Source organism: Dendrobates tinctorius, unplaced genomic scaffold (assembly GCF_039654945.1).
Source record: "Dendrobates tinctorius isolate UK_male_01 unplaced genomic scaffold, ASM3965494v1 ptg000149l, whole genome shotgun sequence".
NCBI classification, from domain to species: domain Eukaryota; kingdom Metazoa; phylum Chordata; class Amphibia; order Anura; family Dendrobatidae; genus Dendrobates; species Dendrobates tinctorius.
In genome coordinates, this window is record NW_027361816.1 from 4,335,973 (window position 1) to 4,352,801 (window position 16,829).

The following is a 16,829-nucleotide window of genomic DNA, read 5'->3' on the forward strand; positions in this document are numbered from 1 at the left end:
CTCTAAACCCGACTTCTGGGGAGCTGCTCTCTCTGGTCAGGGGGAGGAAGTTAGAGTTAGTTAGAGTGTGGACAGGGAAGCGAGAGGACATGTGAAAAAGGAGCTGGGGGAGACTGGAGCTATAGAGGAGCTCACCCCTAAACTTAAGCACCAGAGACCGGATGAAAGAGTCCGAGGCTGTGTGGATGCTAAAGGTCCCACAGCAGAAACCGGAGGACAAGAGGCTGTAGACACTCTGTTCCCAACTGAGACTCAACGACACAGCAACAACGTGTGAGCCGGAGATGCCATAAAGTAGCGATTCCTGAAGGAGGCTACAGCTGCCTGTCATGCGAGTGGAGTTCTAAGTAACAGACAGAAAGAGGAACTTGAGTGGAGTTTACAACAGCAAGTACCTCAGAGAATAGCGCTAGAGAGGAGACCTCACAACCCACCTGTATAAAGAGATTCCCAAATTGCTTTCAGGTTAACCGACTCCAGTACCAACTGTAACGTGAGCCCTGGACTGTACTTAAAAAGCACCATAAAAGGTAAAGGAAAGTTCACTCTGTTGTGTCCTTTGAATTCTTTCTGCAACACCTTCTCAGCATTGCTACATCCTTTGCTAAATACTACATCACCAACTTCCTTTCATCTGCCCTGGGACAAAGCTCTGCCTGTGGAGAGCTATTCCAACTCTGCTGCATCCCACCATCAATCCCAGAGGATCTGTACTGCAGTGCTGGTCCATTCTGATCAGATACCACAGGTGGCCTCACGAACACTTATAAAAAATCTTTATTTTTCATCCCTTGTAAATATTTCACTTTTATTGGACGTCCAGGGCCACGGACCGGGTCACCGCTGCTGTGACACTGCCCCTTTAAGAAGCGGCCCAGTACCGAGTACCCCACTGCCCTGCTGGATGCTCCACATACATCACATAGGAAAAAAAGTATTTAGTCAGCCACCAATTGTGCAAGTTCTCCCACTTAAAAAGATGAGAGAGGCCTGTAATTGACATCATAGGTAGACCACAACTATGAGAGTCAAAATGAGAAAACAAATCCAGAAAATCACCTTGTCTGATTTGGCAAGATTTATTTTGCAAATTATGGTGGAAAATAAGTATTTGGTCACCTAAAAACATGCTAGATTTCTTGCTCTCACAGACCTGTAACATCTTCTTTAAGAGGCTCCTCTGTCCTCCACTCATTACCTGTAGTAATGGCACCTGTTTGAACTTGTTATCAGTATAAAAAGACACCTGTCCACAACCTCAAACACTCACACTCCAAACTCCACTATGGTGAAGACTAGTGTTGAGCATTCCGATACCGCAAGTATCGGGTATCGGCCGATACTTGCTGTATCGGAATTCCGATACCGACTTCCGATATTTTTTCAATATCGGAATTCGGCATCGGAATCGGAAGTTCAGTTGATTGACGGCCTGACGTCATCATGATGCGCGGTGTGTGCGCATCATGATGCGCCGTCATTTCGGGCCTTCCGGGGGTCTCTGCCGGCCTGCCGGGGGGCTGTGCCGGCCTGCCGGGGGGCTGTGTGGACTGCCCGGGGTCTGTACCGGCCTGCCGGGGGGCTGTGCCGGCCTGCCGGTGGTCTGTGCACCCTGTGGGGGTCTGTACCGGCCTGCCGGGGGGCTGTGCCGGCCTGCCGGGGGGCTGTGCTGATGTCCGGGGGTCTGTGCAAGCATCGTCCGATGGGACTACAAGTCCCATCGGGCGATGCCTGCTACCATGACAGTGATTGACACATTAGCCAATGATGGGACAGTAGTAGTCCCATCATCCGGCTAATGTGTTAAATGTTAAAAAAAAAAAAAAATACTACATACATACTACATGCATGCTACATACATACTACATGCTACATACATACTACATGCATGCTACATACATACTACATGCATGCTACATACATACTACATGCATGCTACATACATACTACATGCATGCTACATACATACTACATGCATGCTACATACTACATGCATGCTACATGCATGCTACATACATACTACATGCTACATACATACCACATATATACTACATACATACAATACATTCATACAATACATACATAGACATACAGTACATATAACATAGAGTAACATACTTACCAATACTTGTCACATTGTTCCCCGAAGCCATTGTCTTTTCCGGGATAAATATTAACATAACAAACCACAAAAATACTCACCCACGATCCGAAGCAGTCCACGAGTGTGTCCCACGACGATCTTGGGTAGAGAACTGCAGCATCAGCTGATGCTGCCGTTCTCTACGGGCTGCAGGAATCCAATGACGGAAGGTAGGTATCCTTCCGCACTGTATTCCTCCGCCACTTAAAAAAAAAAAGTCCCTAGTCTCACTTTATGCCATTGCTGTGTGGGAAATTCCCACACAGCAATGGCATAAAGTGAGACTAGGGACTTTTTTTTTTTAAGTGGCGGAGGAATACAGTGCGGAAGGATACCTACCTTCCGTCATTGGATTCCTGCAGCCCGTAGAGAACGGCAGCATCATCTGATGCTGCAGTTCTCTACCCAAGATCGTCGTGGGACACACTCGTGGACTGCTTCGGATCGTGGGTGAGTATTTTTGTGGTTTGTTATGTTAATATTTATCCCGGAAAAGACAATGGCTTCGGGGAACAATGTGACAAGTATTGGTAAGTATGTTACTCTATGTTATATGTACTGTATGTCTATGTATGTATTGTATGAATGTATTGTATGTATGTAGTATATATGTGGTATGTATGTAGCATGTAGTATGTATGTAGCATGCATGTAGTATGTATGTAGCATGCATGTAGTATATATGTAGTATGTATGTAGCATGTAGTATGTAGCATGCATGTAGTATATATGTAGTATGTATGTAGCATGTAGTATGTATGTAGCATGCATGTAGTATATATGTAGTATGTATGTAGCATGTAGTATGTATGTAGCATGCATGTAGTATATATGTAGTATGTATGTAGTATGTATGTAGCATGCATGTAGCATGCAGTATGTATGTAGCATGCATGTAGTATATATGTAGTATGTAGTATTTATGTAGCATGCATGTAGTATATATGTGTTATGTATGTAGCATGTAGCATGCATGTAGCATGCATGTAGTATGTATGTAGTATATATGTGGTATGTATGTAGCATGCAGTATGTATGTAGCATGCATGTAGTATATATGTAGTATGTATGTTGCATGTAGTATTTATGTAGTATGAATGTAGCATGTATGTAGTATGTAGTATGAATGTAGCATGTATGTAGTATGCATGTTGTATGTATGTAGCATGTAATTTTTTTTTTTTTTTTTTTTTTTTTACATTTAACACATTAGCCGGATGATGGGACTACTACTGTCCCATCATTGGCTAATGTGTCAATCACTGTCATGGTAGCAGGCATCGCCCGATGGGACTTGTAGTCCCATCGGACGATGCCTGCACAGACCCCCGGAGCCTGCACAGACCACCGGCAGGCCGGCACAGCCCCCCGGCAGGCCGGCACAGCCCCCCGAGCCTGCACAGACCACCGGCAGGCCGGCACAGACCACCGGAGCCTGCACAGACCCCCTGGCAGGCCGGCACAGCCCCCCGAAAGGCCCGTACAGACCCCAGAGAGGCTGTACAAGGGCAGGAAAGGGTTTTTCTTATTCCGATACCGGAAGTCCCATAGACTTGAATGGGACTTCCGGTATCGGAATCGGCGATACCGATACTTTTTTTAAAGATCGGCCGATACCATCCGATACGATACTTTGAAGTATCGGACGGTATCGCTCAACTCTAGTGAAGACCAAAGAGCTGTCGAAGGACACCAGAAACAAAATTGTAGCCCTGCACCAGGCTGGGAAGACTGAATCTGCAATAGGCAAACCGCTTGGTGTGATGAAATCAACTGTGGGAGCAATAATAAGAAAGTGGAAGACATACAAGACCACTGATAATCTCCCTCAATCTGGGGCTCCATGCAAGATCTCACCCTGTGGGGTCAAAATGATCATAAGAACAGAGAGCAAAAATCTCAGAACCACACGGGATGACCTAGTGAATGACCTGTATGGAGCTGGGACCACAGTAACAAAGGCTACCATCAGTAACACACTATGCCGCCAGGGACTCTGATCATGCAGTGCCAGACATGTCCCCCTGCTTAAGCCAGGCACATCCGGGCCCGTCTGAAGTTTGCTAGAGAGCATTTGGATTATCCAGAATAGTATTGGGAGAATGTCATATGGTATGATGAAACCAAAGTAGAACTGTTTGGTACAAAACTCGTGTTTGGAGGAGACAGAATGCTGAGTTGCATCCAAAGAACACCATACCTACTGTGAAGTATGGGGGTGGTAACATCATGCTTTGGGGCTGTTTCTCTGCAAAGGGACCTGGACACTGATCCATGTACATGAAAGAATTAATGGGGCCATCTATCGTGAGATTTTGAGTGCAAACCTCCTTCCATCAGCAAGGGCATTGATGATGAAACATGGATGGTTCTTTCAGCATCATAATGATCCCAAGCACACCACCAGGGCAATGAAGGAGTGGCTTCGTAAGACACATATGATGGTCCTGGAGTGGCCTAGCCAGTCTCCAGATCTCAACCCAATAGAAAACCTTTGGAGGGATTTGAAAGTCCATGTTGCCCAGCGACAGGCCCAGAACATCACTTCTCTAGAGGAGATCTGCATGGAGGAATGGGCCAACATGCCACCAGCAGTGTGTGCCAACCTTGTGAAGACTTACAGAAAACATTTGACCTCTGTCATTGCCAGCAAAGGATATACTGTATAACAAAATATTGAGATGAACTTTTGTTAATGACCAAATACTTATTTTCCACCATAATTTGCAAAATAAATCTTGCCAAATCAGACAAGGTGATTTTCTGGATTTGTTTTCTCATTTTGACTCTCACAGTTATGGTCTACCTATGATGTCAATTACAGGCCTCTCATCTTTTAAAGTGGGAGAACTTGCACAATTGGTGGCTGGCTAAATACTTTTTTTCCCCACTGTAGATAATTTCTTCTTACCAAAATATCCCTTTAATTTTGATTTTGCTTTGAAACTTCCATAAAAAAGAACTTTCATTTGCACATGTACAAGTTTAATATTAATGTATCTGTGCTACAAAAGAAATTAAATTGATTTTGGTGTTGAAATGAACTGTAAGATTTTCCTTCTAATCTCATTTTCCAAAGTTCTCTTTTTTATTGTTTGACTCTTCTTTAACCTCTGTCTCCTTACTAAATTAGTCATTACTATAGGTTGCCTAATATACAGTTATTAGAAAGCGTTTTTATGACCATCGCATATGGAGATTAGCTTCTCTGCATGAGCAGCTCCTAAAATGTGACTGAATTTTCATCTAACTTTTAATAATAAATACAGTGTAATTTAACAAACTACACATTACCAATGCTATTATCATACTGGTGATTGTGTATACGAAATCTGCAGCTAGATTTTTTTTTTACAGAAAATGTTCAGTTTTGCCCAACATTTCAACCTTTTAAATTTCGCCCATTGCAAATAATGAGATTTTGTGAACTTTTATGAGCTTCTTGTGACATCTCTACACAGACCTGCTCCAAGGACATCCTCATGTGTTGCCAAGAGCTACAATATTTGTTCTGTTGGTGGCATTAGCGATAAATAAAATGTTATGACCAATTCCTCTAGGTGGCACAAGCACTACCCAGCTAGGTGTACTGATGTGGCTTGAACCTGTGATGCTGCCCAGGTGAGTTAGAATGGTGTATGCTGTCTAGCAGATCAGCAGAAAAAAAATCAGCTCTTTGTTGTGACAGAGGGAGCTATAATACACCCTGCTTAAACTCCCAGCTTCCTGCTGGGAGTTGCCAAGGACAGTCTGGTTTTCTTACATCTCTGGTGCCCATTTGATTGCTTTGATTCTGACCCAACTGACTAAGTGACACTGATCATGTTTATACTATAATCTCTTATGATTCTGCCTCCACTCTTGACTACCCTGATCACGGCTTTCCTTCTGACTTAATTTTTGTCTACTTCTTCTGGTCCTTGCTTTGTCTCTACTGATACTGATGCAGCTTTGCTTGACCATCCGTGCCTCAGATTCGCACCTCCATCCAGGAGCTACTCTGTGGATACAACCCAAGGGGCCCTGTTGTAAGTCCAGATCCCTGTACAGAAATTAAAAGGTGAAGACTGGGTTCTTCTGAGATGTTAGAAAAAGGAGTGCCTTGAGCCGATTCTGTCTGAGCTAGCCTTTTTGGTCTGATGACTTTTGCCAGAACTGATAATTCTACTGTAATATGAAAGAAAGTTTCAATGTGCAAACTTTGAAGAGCTGGGCTTACAAAATGTTCATTTTAATATTAGGCAGCGAAAATTTCCCAGAAGATTCTACAGCTATTCTGACATGGATTTTCAAAAAATTTACACCAACCTCGTCAGTTCTAAGAGATGTTCCTAACACTTTCTGCAGTTTTTACAAGTAAGAACCATGAATTATTATCTAGTGAATCACCTGCTCTAAATGTAAAAGAATGCACTTTAGATAGCTATCGGCTGAACAATCGTCTGTCAAAAAGTTTTCTCTCCAGATTCTCTGTACACAGGAATAATCAAATCAGTTGAGCATATGTTCTTTATGAGAGAGCTACTGTCAGAGAAGCTTATCTCTATAGAGAGCAAAAAGATCAGTCATTAAAATTCAATAGGCCGGATTATTCTTTCCCCCAAGATCAATTGTCAGTGGAGAGTTGCGAGACCCCTATTCACCTGCCAGCCAGACTATTGGCCAATCCTGATGATATTGTGGGTTCAGGTGACTCGTCTTGTTTGTATGGGGGCCTTAAAGAGGAACTTACACCTGTCTGAGCATGTTAAACTGGTCGCATAATGAAATAGTGGCAGCAGAGCTGAATACAACAGTGTTTATTTTTTAATTTCTCATCTATGATGCAGAGATATTCTCTTGTAAACTGTACATTCTAATTCATGCTAAGCCTGAGTGTGCTTTACCAGATCTTTTCACTGAGGCAGTAACTTTTTCCCCTGCATGACAACAACCAATCGTAAGCAAGAGGCATTATATGTCCACCTCTGCTGAATGGAGTTGATCGACTTTGCAATTGGTTACAACACATTGCTGCAGATCTAAATATAATGTCAATGCAGATGAGTGATCTGGTCTGGTTTAATTGGCTTTATGCAATTATAGTAGAAAGTCTAACTGCATCCAAATAGAGAAGCCATGCAGATGGATGTCGATGTCTCCTTGCATCCTAAGGAATTCGGTCTACAATAGGTACCTTGCTTCTCTATGGATTTTCCTTTCAATTCACACAATTAAAAATTAATGGAATTGATCCTTCTGTTTCCTGATTACATATTTGGCAGATGGACTTATACTGTATTTATTCTTTTTAGGCATTTGTCACCTTTTAATTTCTATTTTTTCCTAGGGTTGTTGTCTTATGTCTCACTTGGAGAGGTGTTCAAAGCCCTACTGCAATCCACTTGGAACAATGGAGGCAGATGTGATAGGACTGAAACACCAGTAACAGGAAGAGTCAAATGAAACCACAGGAACCAAAGAAGGGGTGAAGAAATAGGAAAGTTATAGTCCACAAGGGACAAGTGAAAACGACAGGAAAGCAGTGTAGCATAGCTGTATTTGCAATAGAGTTTCTAAGGCAGATCTCCTTCAGCAATATAAAATAGTTAACCCAGTGATGAGGAACAGGAGTAGCAGAGCTGGGTTCACAAAAAAAGTCCAATGTATTGTAGGCTAGAAAATGTAGCAAAAAGCCCATAATAACGTCAAGTACGCAAACTACGTGAATACTCAGACAAACACTTGAACATTTAAACCACTGTCCAAAATCATAGAATCGTAGAGTTGGAAGGCACCTCCTGGGCCATCTGGTCCAACCCCCTGCTCAAAGCAGGATTCGCTAAATCATCCCAAACAGATGTCTGTCCAGCCTCTGCTTGAAGACTTCCATTTGAAGCAGAACTCACCACTTCTCGTGGCAGCCTGTTCCACTCATGAGCAAATGAGAATAAAGATGATCCTTCTACAATGTGACAGCCCTTGAGATATTTGTAGACAGCTATTAAGTCTCCTCTCAGTCTTCTCTTTTGCAAGCTAAACATTCCTAAATCATGCAACCTTTCCTCATAAGACATGGTTTGCAGACCGGTCACCATTCTGGCCGCTCTTTTCTGAACTTGCTCCAGTTTGTTGATGTCTTTTCTAAAATGTGGCGCCCAAAACTGGACACAGTATTCCAGATGAGGTCTGACCAAAGAGGAGTAGGTGGCAATAATGACTTCATGTGATCTAGACTGTATGCTTCTGTTAATACATCCTATAATTGCATTTGCCTTTTTTTTGCTGCTGCATCACACTATTGACTCATATTCAGTCTGTGATCTATTAGTATACCCAAGTCTTTTTCACATGTGCTGTTGCTTAGCCCTATTCCTCCCATTCTGCATATGCTTTTTTCATTTTTATTACCCAGATCTAGTACTTTGCATTTTTCCCTGTTTAAAACCATTGCTCCAGTTTATTTATATTTCTTTGAATCCTCTCTCTCTCTTCTCTAGTATTAGCTATCCCTCCTAGCTTTGTGTCATCAGCAAATTTAATCAGTTTACCCTCAATTCCTTCATCTAAATCGTTGATAAAGATGTTGAACAATACAGGGCCCAGGACAGAGCCCTGTGGTACCCCACTTGAGACATTCTTCCAACTGTATGTGCAGCCATTTACGACCACTCTTTGGGTCCGATCACTAAGCAAGTTATGAATCCACCTAACAGTTGCCTTGTCCATTCCATACCTAGTCATTTTTTCAATAAGGATTGTGTGAGATACTTTGTCAAATGCTTTGCTGAAGACAAGATATACTATAGCAACAGCATTTCCCTGATCCACCCAATCAGTGTTTCTGTCATAGAAGGAAATTAAGTTAGTCTGACATGACTTATTAGTTACAAACCCATGCTGACTCTGTTTAATCACTTCATTCTTATCCAGGTACTGAAAAAAATGTCCACAGGACCAGGGAAGAAATATGAAAAGTGCAATCATATAGTCCCTTTAAAAATATGAAACTTTAAAAAACTGAGGTAAAAAACACCCCCCTAGTGCAATAACACAATTAACAAACTCTATACAATAATAACCTACGATAGCCCTACACTAGCCTGCTATCCCTTCCTGACAGTGGAGGTTGGCACCCTAAAAGATACGATTTGGCACCCCCACTCCGCAGCGGCTGTCCCAGACTCACCCTAAATGACCCTTATAAACTACAGGTGGGAAAACAATAAGCAAATAAAAGAGATGCTTAATATAATACAAAGGCTATTAATGTACAATATATAAAAGACAGGCTATTTCATGTAAACATAGAGAAACCTCTTGAATAACCAATAGATAGTAGCAAGTCTTGTCTTTTTGGGTATTAATAAACCACAGAAAATATAGATTCCATAAGCTACCAGTAGATAGTGGCAATCGTGTCTTTTTTGGGTATTAATAGACTACAGAAAACATAGATTCCATATGCATTATCAAATAATCCCAAAAAAAACCTCTCTGCAGTAAAATCAGACAAGCACAGACAAGAGGTAAAAAAAACAGTGTGGTTCAATAAAGGAACATGAGAATTATATCCATATTGGTTCCCATAGAAGGCAATGGATGATACCTACAGTTGTGGCCAAAAGTATTGACACCCCTGCAATTCTGTCAGATAATACTCAGTTTCTTCCTGAAAATGATTGCAAACACAAATTCTTTGGTATTATTATCTTCATTTAATTTGTCTTAAATGAAAAAACACAAAAAGAATGAAGCAAAAAGCAAAACATTGATCATTTCACACAAAACGCCAAAAATGGGCCAGACAAAAGTATTGCCACCCTCAGCCTAATACTTGGTTGCACAACCTTTAGCCAAAATAACTGCGACCAACCGCTTCCGGTAACCATCAATGAGTTTCTTACAATGCTCTGCTGGAATTTTAGACCATTCTTCTTAGACAAACTGCTCCAGGTCCCTGATATTTGAAGGGTGCCTTCTCCAAACTGCCATTTTTAGATCTCTCCACAGGTGTTCTATGGGATTCAGGTCTGGACTCATTGCTGGCCATCTTAGAAGTCTCCAGTGCTTTCTCTCAAACCATTTTCTAGTGCTTTTTGAAGTGTGTTTTGGGTCATTGTCCTGCTGGAAGACCCATGACCTCTGAGGGAGACCCAGCTTTCTCACACTAGGCCCTACATTATGCTGCAAAATTTGCTGGTAGTCTTCAGACTTCATAATGCCATGCACACGGTCAAGCAGTCCAGTGCCAGAGGCAGCAAAGCAACCCCAAAACATCAGGGAATCTCCGCTATGTTTGACTGTAGGGACCATGTTCTTTTCTTTGAATGCCTCTTTTTTTCTCCTGTAAACTCTATGTTGATGCCTTTGCCCAAAAAGCTCTACTTTTGTCTCATCTGACCAGAGAACGTTCCAAAACGTTTTATGCTTTTTCAGGTAAGTTTTTTCAAACTCCAGCCTGGCTTTTTTATGTCTCGGGGTAAGAAGTGGGGTCTTCCTGGATCTCCTACCATACAGTCCCTTTTCATTCAGACGCCGACGGATAGTACGGGTTGACACTGTTGTACCCTCGGACTGCAGGGCAGCTTGAACTTGTTTGGATGTTAGTCGAGGTTCTTTATCCAACATCCGCACAATCTTGCGTTGAAATCTCTTGTCAATTTTTCTTTTCCGTCCACATCTAGGGAGGTTAGCCACAGTGCCATGGGCTTTAAACTTCTTGATGACACTGCGCACGGTAGACACAGGAACATTCAGGTCTTTGGAGATGGACTTGTAGCTTTGAGATTGCTCATGCTTCCTCACAATTTGGTTTCTCAAGTCCACAGACAGTTCTTTGGTCTTCTTTCTTTTCTCCATGCTCAATGTGGTACACACAAGGACACAGGACAGAGGTTGAGTCAACTTTAATCCATGTCAACTGGCTGCAAGTGATTTAGTTATTGCCAACACTTGTTAGGTGCCACAGGTAAGTTACAGGTGCTGTTAATTACACAAATTAGAGAAGCATCACATGATTTTTGAACAGTGCCAATACTTTTGTCCACCCTCTTTTTATGTTTGGTGTGGAATTATATCCAATTTGGCTTTAGGACAATTCTTTTTGTGTTTTTTCATTTAAGACAAATTAAATGAAGATAATAATGCCAAAGAATTTGTATTTGCAATCATTTTCGGGAAGAAACTGAGTATTATCTGACAGAATTGCAGGGGTGTCAATACTTTTGGCCACAACTGTATTGCCAAAAAAAAAAATTATAGAAACAGCTGGGGGTTAACACAAACTTAGCTTCCAGCCTCGACGCGTTTCCCCGTCCACACGGTTCATCAGGAGGCACAATAAGGAACCAGCCAATTCATGGATGTGTGGTGTCCAGATAGAGAGGCAAACCTATCATTTATTGAACCATGCTATTTTTTACCTGTTGTCTGTGCTTGCCTGATTTTACTGCAGAGAGTTTTTTTTTGGCTTTATTTGATAATGCATATGGAATCTATGTTTTCTGTAGTCTATTAATACCCAAAAAGACAAGACTGCCACTATCTACTGGTAGCTTATGGAATCTATATTTTCTGTGGTCTATTAATACCCAAAAAGACAAGACTTGCTACTATCTATTGGTTATACAAGAGGTTTCGCTATGTTTTCTCTATGTTTACATGTAATAGCCTGTCTTTTATATATTGTACATTAATAGCCTGTGTATTATATTAAGCACTATCTTTCATCTCTTTTATTTTCTTATTGTTTTCCCACCTGTAGTTTATAAGGGTCATTTAGGGCGAGTCTGGGACAGCCGCCGCGGAGTGGGGGCGCCAAATCGTATCTTTTAGGGTGCCAACCTCCACTGTCAGGAAGGGATAGCAGGCTAGTGTAGGGCTGTCGTATCATAGGTTATTATTGTATAGAGTTTGTTAATTGTGTTATTGCACTATGGGGGTGTTTTTTAACTCAATTTATTAAAGTTTCATATTTTTAAAGGGATTATATGATTGCACTTATCCAGGTACTGACATACATGTTGTTTAATAATTTGTTCAAAGATCTTTCCTGGTATAGAAGTCAGACTCACCGGCCTATAGTTGCCTGGGTCCACCTTCTTCCCCTTTTTGAAGATAGGAACAACATTTGCTTTTCTCCAGTCTTCTGGGACTTCTCCTGTTCTCCAAGAATTTTCAAAGATTATGGAGAGGGGTTCAAAAATTTCTTCTGCTATCTCCTTCAGTACTCTGGGGTGTAATTCATCTGGACCTGGAGACTTGAATTCATTTAGGTTAGCTATGTGTTTCCTCACTATCTTTCCGTTTATAGATATCCTGGATTCTTCTATTCCCTTAATAGGACAGTGAAGAACAGTTGATGTTACATTTCCTTTCTGAGAGAAAACAGATGCAAAATAGGAATTTAAAAGTTCGGCCTTCTCAACATCCTGTCTTACCATTTCATCATTTCATCCTGTAAAAATCCTATAGCATCTTTGACTTTTCTTTTACTTTTGACTTATCCCCATAATCCTTTATTATTGCTTTTGATGTCTCTTGAAAGCCTCAATTCATTGTCAGCTTTAGATAATCTGATTTGTGCCCTGCAGGTTCTGCAGACAGCATTATATTCTTCTTTAGAAGAATGTCCTCAACTTGCTCAGGAACACCATGAAAGTTCAGTTAGGGCAAGTTTTACATTACGCCCACCACTTTTCAGATCGATGCTTGTGATTGTCCCTGCAGCATCAGTACAAATGGCAAGTTTTTCCCACATCTTTGTCTTCTCTCTCCACCTACTCTCTGATATCCAAAACGTACCCCAAAGCAAAAGAAAGAACAATTTCACCTTTTCCGAATGCAATAAACTTTTTTGAACTTTTGGTATTGAAATGCGTTGTTTTGATTCTGTGCTAGTTGTGTCATTCTAAATTTGTCACACAAACATCAAATTTCCATCCTGCCATTACTCGTAGGCTGAGATTCTCTAAATCTGTCTCTGAATTTTCAATTTTTCTATTAAATTTGCAATAAAGGAAAGTAAAAAGACATGTAGCATATTCTCCATTGGCAATTTATAATTAAAAATACATTTCAGTCCCTGGGTACTTGTAGGGAAAGCTTGTAGTGTGTATTGCAATTTTACAGCAAGCTGTACCTGTGTCCCTGTGAATTAGTCGTCCCTCTAGTTGTGACAAGCATGATGTTCATTGTGTTCTGCAGATAATAATGAGTGCACAGAGGTATCTACCAGCACATAAAGGTGACATTCAAGTAATAGAAAACGGAGGCGGCAAGCGTAGCTGTAAACCAGCACTGAGTCACTAGAGGATGCATTCTCATTTGTCTCCATTTTCTGACATATTTTATTTCTAATCTATTTTCTTTTGCACTTACTTTACATAGTTTTTGACCAAAACACACATAAAGTTTTCAAGAAGTGGATATACAGTACACCTGGTTTGCTATGAAAAAGTCCTCCTTAGCATCTTGAGATTGAGAGTATATTCACACACTGTGGTTACATGTATGATTTTCCATCCAAATTTCCAATTAGAAATTCTGCAGCAAATTTTCCATCCAAATTTCCAATTAGAAATTCTGTAGCAAAGTGGATAAGATACCAAATCTCATCCACATTCTAGTGAAAATCTGCAATTGAAATTAACTTGTGGTGAAGATTTTAAATTCACAGCATAGAAATTTTTGCAGTGTATTTTCACTGCCCACTTTATGCATTGCAGTGCAGCAGCACCAACATGGTTAACCTGTACTAGACACAGTGCCCATCAGGTGCAGGTAGCTCTGTAGTTCAGCTCACACTTGGACACACTCCCCTTGAGAAATCAACAGTGCGAAACGCGCGTCGGGGCATTTGTGGTGGTCTTAATGGTCTTGCGATTATGCCATGGGTAAGTATTGATTTTATTAAGCTCTGTTTAAATAGATCAGCCTGATTGAATGGGGTCAACCTTAGACCATATACAATTACTGATACTTGCCAGTTATTTTCCTTTCAGCATTGAATATTTTTGTAACTATACCTTAGATTAGTGAGGAAGAAACAAAATGCGATCCAGCTAAGTTAAGGCTTGTAATAGTAAATGTATAAAATGTATCATTTATTTAGCTGATTAAAACAGAACTCTCCATATACAAGGGCAGTAGTGCAGGTCAATAACTAATGACAGGCCCTACGCTTTTCGACCTTATTCTTATTCTTGGTCAAACTGTGAGGTATTCAATTATATAACCAATCATATAAATATGTTTAATAAAATAATATTGATTTTAGATATCTCTGTGAGTGGTTTAATGAATCCTCTGTATTCATATGTAGGTTGTTCAGCGCTAGCTGAAGTTTATTAACTTAGTTTATGCTTAATTATGATATCAAACATGGATGTTAGCATCATTGTGAAGGTGGTGCCTCTGGTCCTATTGTTTTCCTGAAAAGTGGTGGTTGATGGGCTGAGTCCCACAGAAAATATCCTTAGTCCTATCCTAAGGATATTATGATCTGAAATTGTATTTGGGTTGCCTATACACCAGTACAAAGTAGACAAAAGTCATATTAATAAAAAAATTATGCATTCAAACTATATATTTTTTTTATTTTTTACTTGACTCAACAATCCAACAAGCATTTTAGGAGGTGAGGGCAGCTGGGGATGGTGCTGGACCAGTCTTGTCTCTGGCTATGGTCCTCATCTAAATCTTCAAACTATGTTTTCTCTGAAACGCCATCTGAAATGCAATCTTACGGCCAGGCTCTGATTATGCTGTCTGTAGTTAGGGCAGCATGAATCAAGTGACAAGCTCCCTTTAAGGCAGTTGGAGTTTGTAAGAGCGGGACCCCTCTGTGGGTTACTCGCTGGTGGAACTGGCTTTTCTATGCCTTTATTCAAACTTACCAAGATTTATGTTGTCAATTTAGGGATGATTTGTTTCCCGTCATAGCCCCTTTTGGCACTACCAATCTTGCCCAGAATGCATCCCGGACTGAGTAGACCATCTACTTGTGGGCAGGGTTTGGTCAAGAACATTCGCAAATTTGTTGGGACTGTTTTCAATATGGCAAGACAGATCCAGCAAAATGCAGACTGCTAGCAGCTACTGTATGTGACATCAGATCACGAGGAGATCAAGGAGGAGAACATGGCCTTGTTTTCATAAATGGGAGCAGGAATAAATGTCTTTAGGTCTTTAGATCATCTTGGATTTTTATACCGTGATTATAAAAATATGTATTGTAGAAAAGATTGAAGAAAATAATTGTTTTGTGTGTATAGAATTTATTCACATGAAATTCTATATGAGCTCTGCTTTTGAAAATTTTCTACATTTTATCTTCAACCTTTCATCATTATTGCCTCACCAATTATTTTTTATTTCAGGTAGTTAGTGGGTTAGGCCCTGTTTGGCTAAATTATTACGGTACAATGTCTGATTCGGTCCCTCCTGGTTCAATTAGAAATGACAAACCGGTGTTCAAGGATTAAATGATCGCTTGCACTGGGCAACACGTTCCTACTCAGTCTGCTACGAGGATATTTCATAACATCCATCTCTGCTTCCATTAATTATTCTCACTTTCTGTTTTTCAAGCAATGAGAAATAATAATTTCCCAATAGAACACCAAGCATTTTTTTTACTGTTATTAAAGACTCCTCGGCATTAAATTATCCCAGCCGCTACATAACAGCCTACAAAAGCTGATGTATCTTCTGCTTGGATGCTGCCAAACTGCTACGAAAGTGATTCTTCTTAGCTTTTGTCAGAAAGCTTTATGACATGAAGGTCAAAAGGAGGTATGAATTTCCCATGCCAAAGATGTATAACAAATAGTTATTAAACCCACAGTTCATTTTCTGGGCCACCTTAACCCACTCCGCGAGCCAACGTTTCCCGTAAAGTACCTAAATTGACTGACGCTAATTGAGCATGCTCGCTGCGAGAATAAATATATTCTAATCAGTTTCCTTAATTTTATTGATGCATGAAACATCTGGATGCAAATTGCTATATTCACTTAATTAATTTATAAATGTTTTCATACAGGGAACGTGCCGTGTCTTTAAAAGAGCTTGTAATATGCGGGGGAGCCCAAAGTTGAAAAATAGTTACAAAAAGTCCCTATAGGAAAAACGAGATAATGTTCTGCCAACAGGTTTCTATCAGGTAAGTCAATATTTTATGAAAATAAAAGAAAAATCTGTTTTTAATGGTACGCTTTTAAGAAAGTTGACCAGAGTTGATGAAAAGTTTGAAGCTGTAAGTAACTCTTTCAGAGGCAATGGCTTCATGTATTAAGTAGAAAATGCTCGGTGTCAGGTATAATATACACTCTTGGATCAGATGTATTATTGCATCCATTGTCAAGCAGAATATTTAAAGAGGTTTATCAATCGCCTTGGTGGGAACAACAGATGGCAAAATTCCCATCTTCCTACATGCACTGAATCATTCATTTTTACTTAGGCATAGGCACTGTTCCTTTGTTATTTTCGTTGAGAGTCATAGGGTCGTAACCTCTGTGGTCATTTCTTGATGGCCTTATCTTAAAATTGGCCCATCGGTAAAAAATTTTGCAAAAGCCATTAAATGATAGAATTCTGTCTGTATGCCGCTATCACAAGAGGGTGCGCAATGCATAGGTATTTATAAACCTCCTGCTGAACTCAATGACAGCTCAATATTCTGTATGGGCATGTACAACAG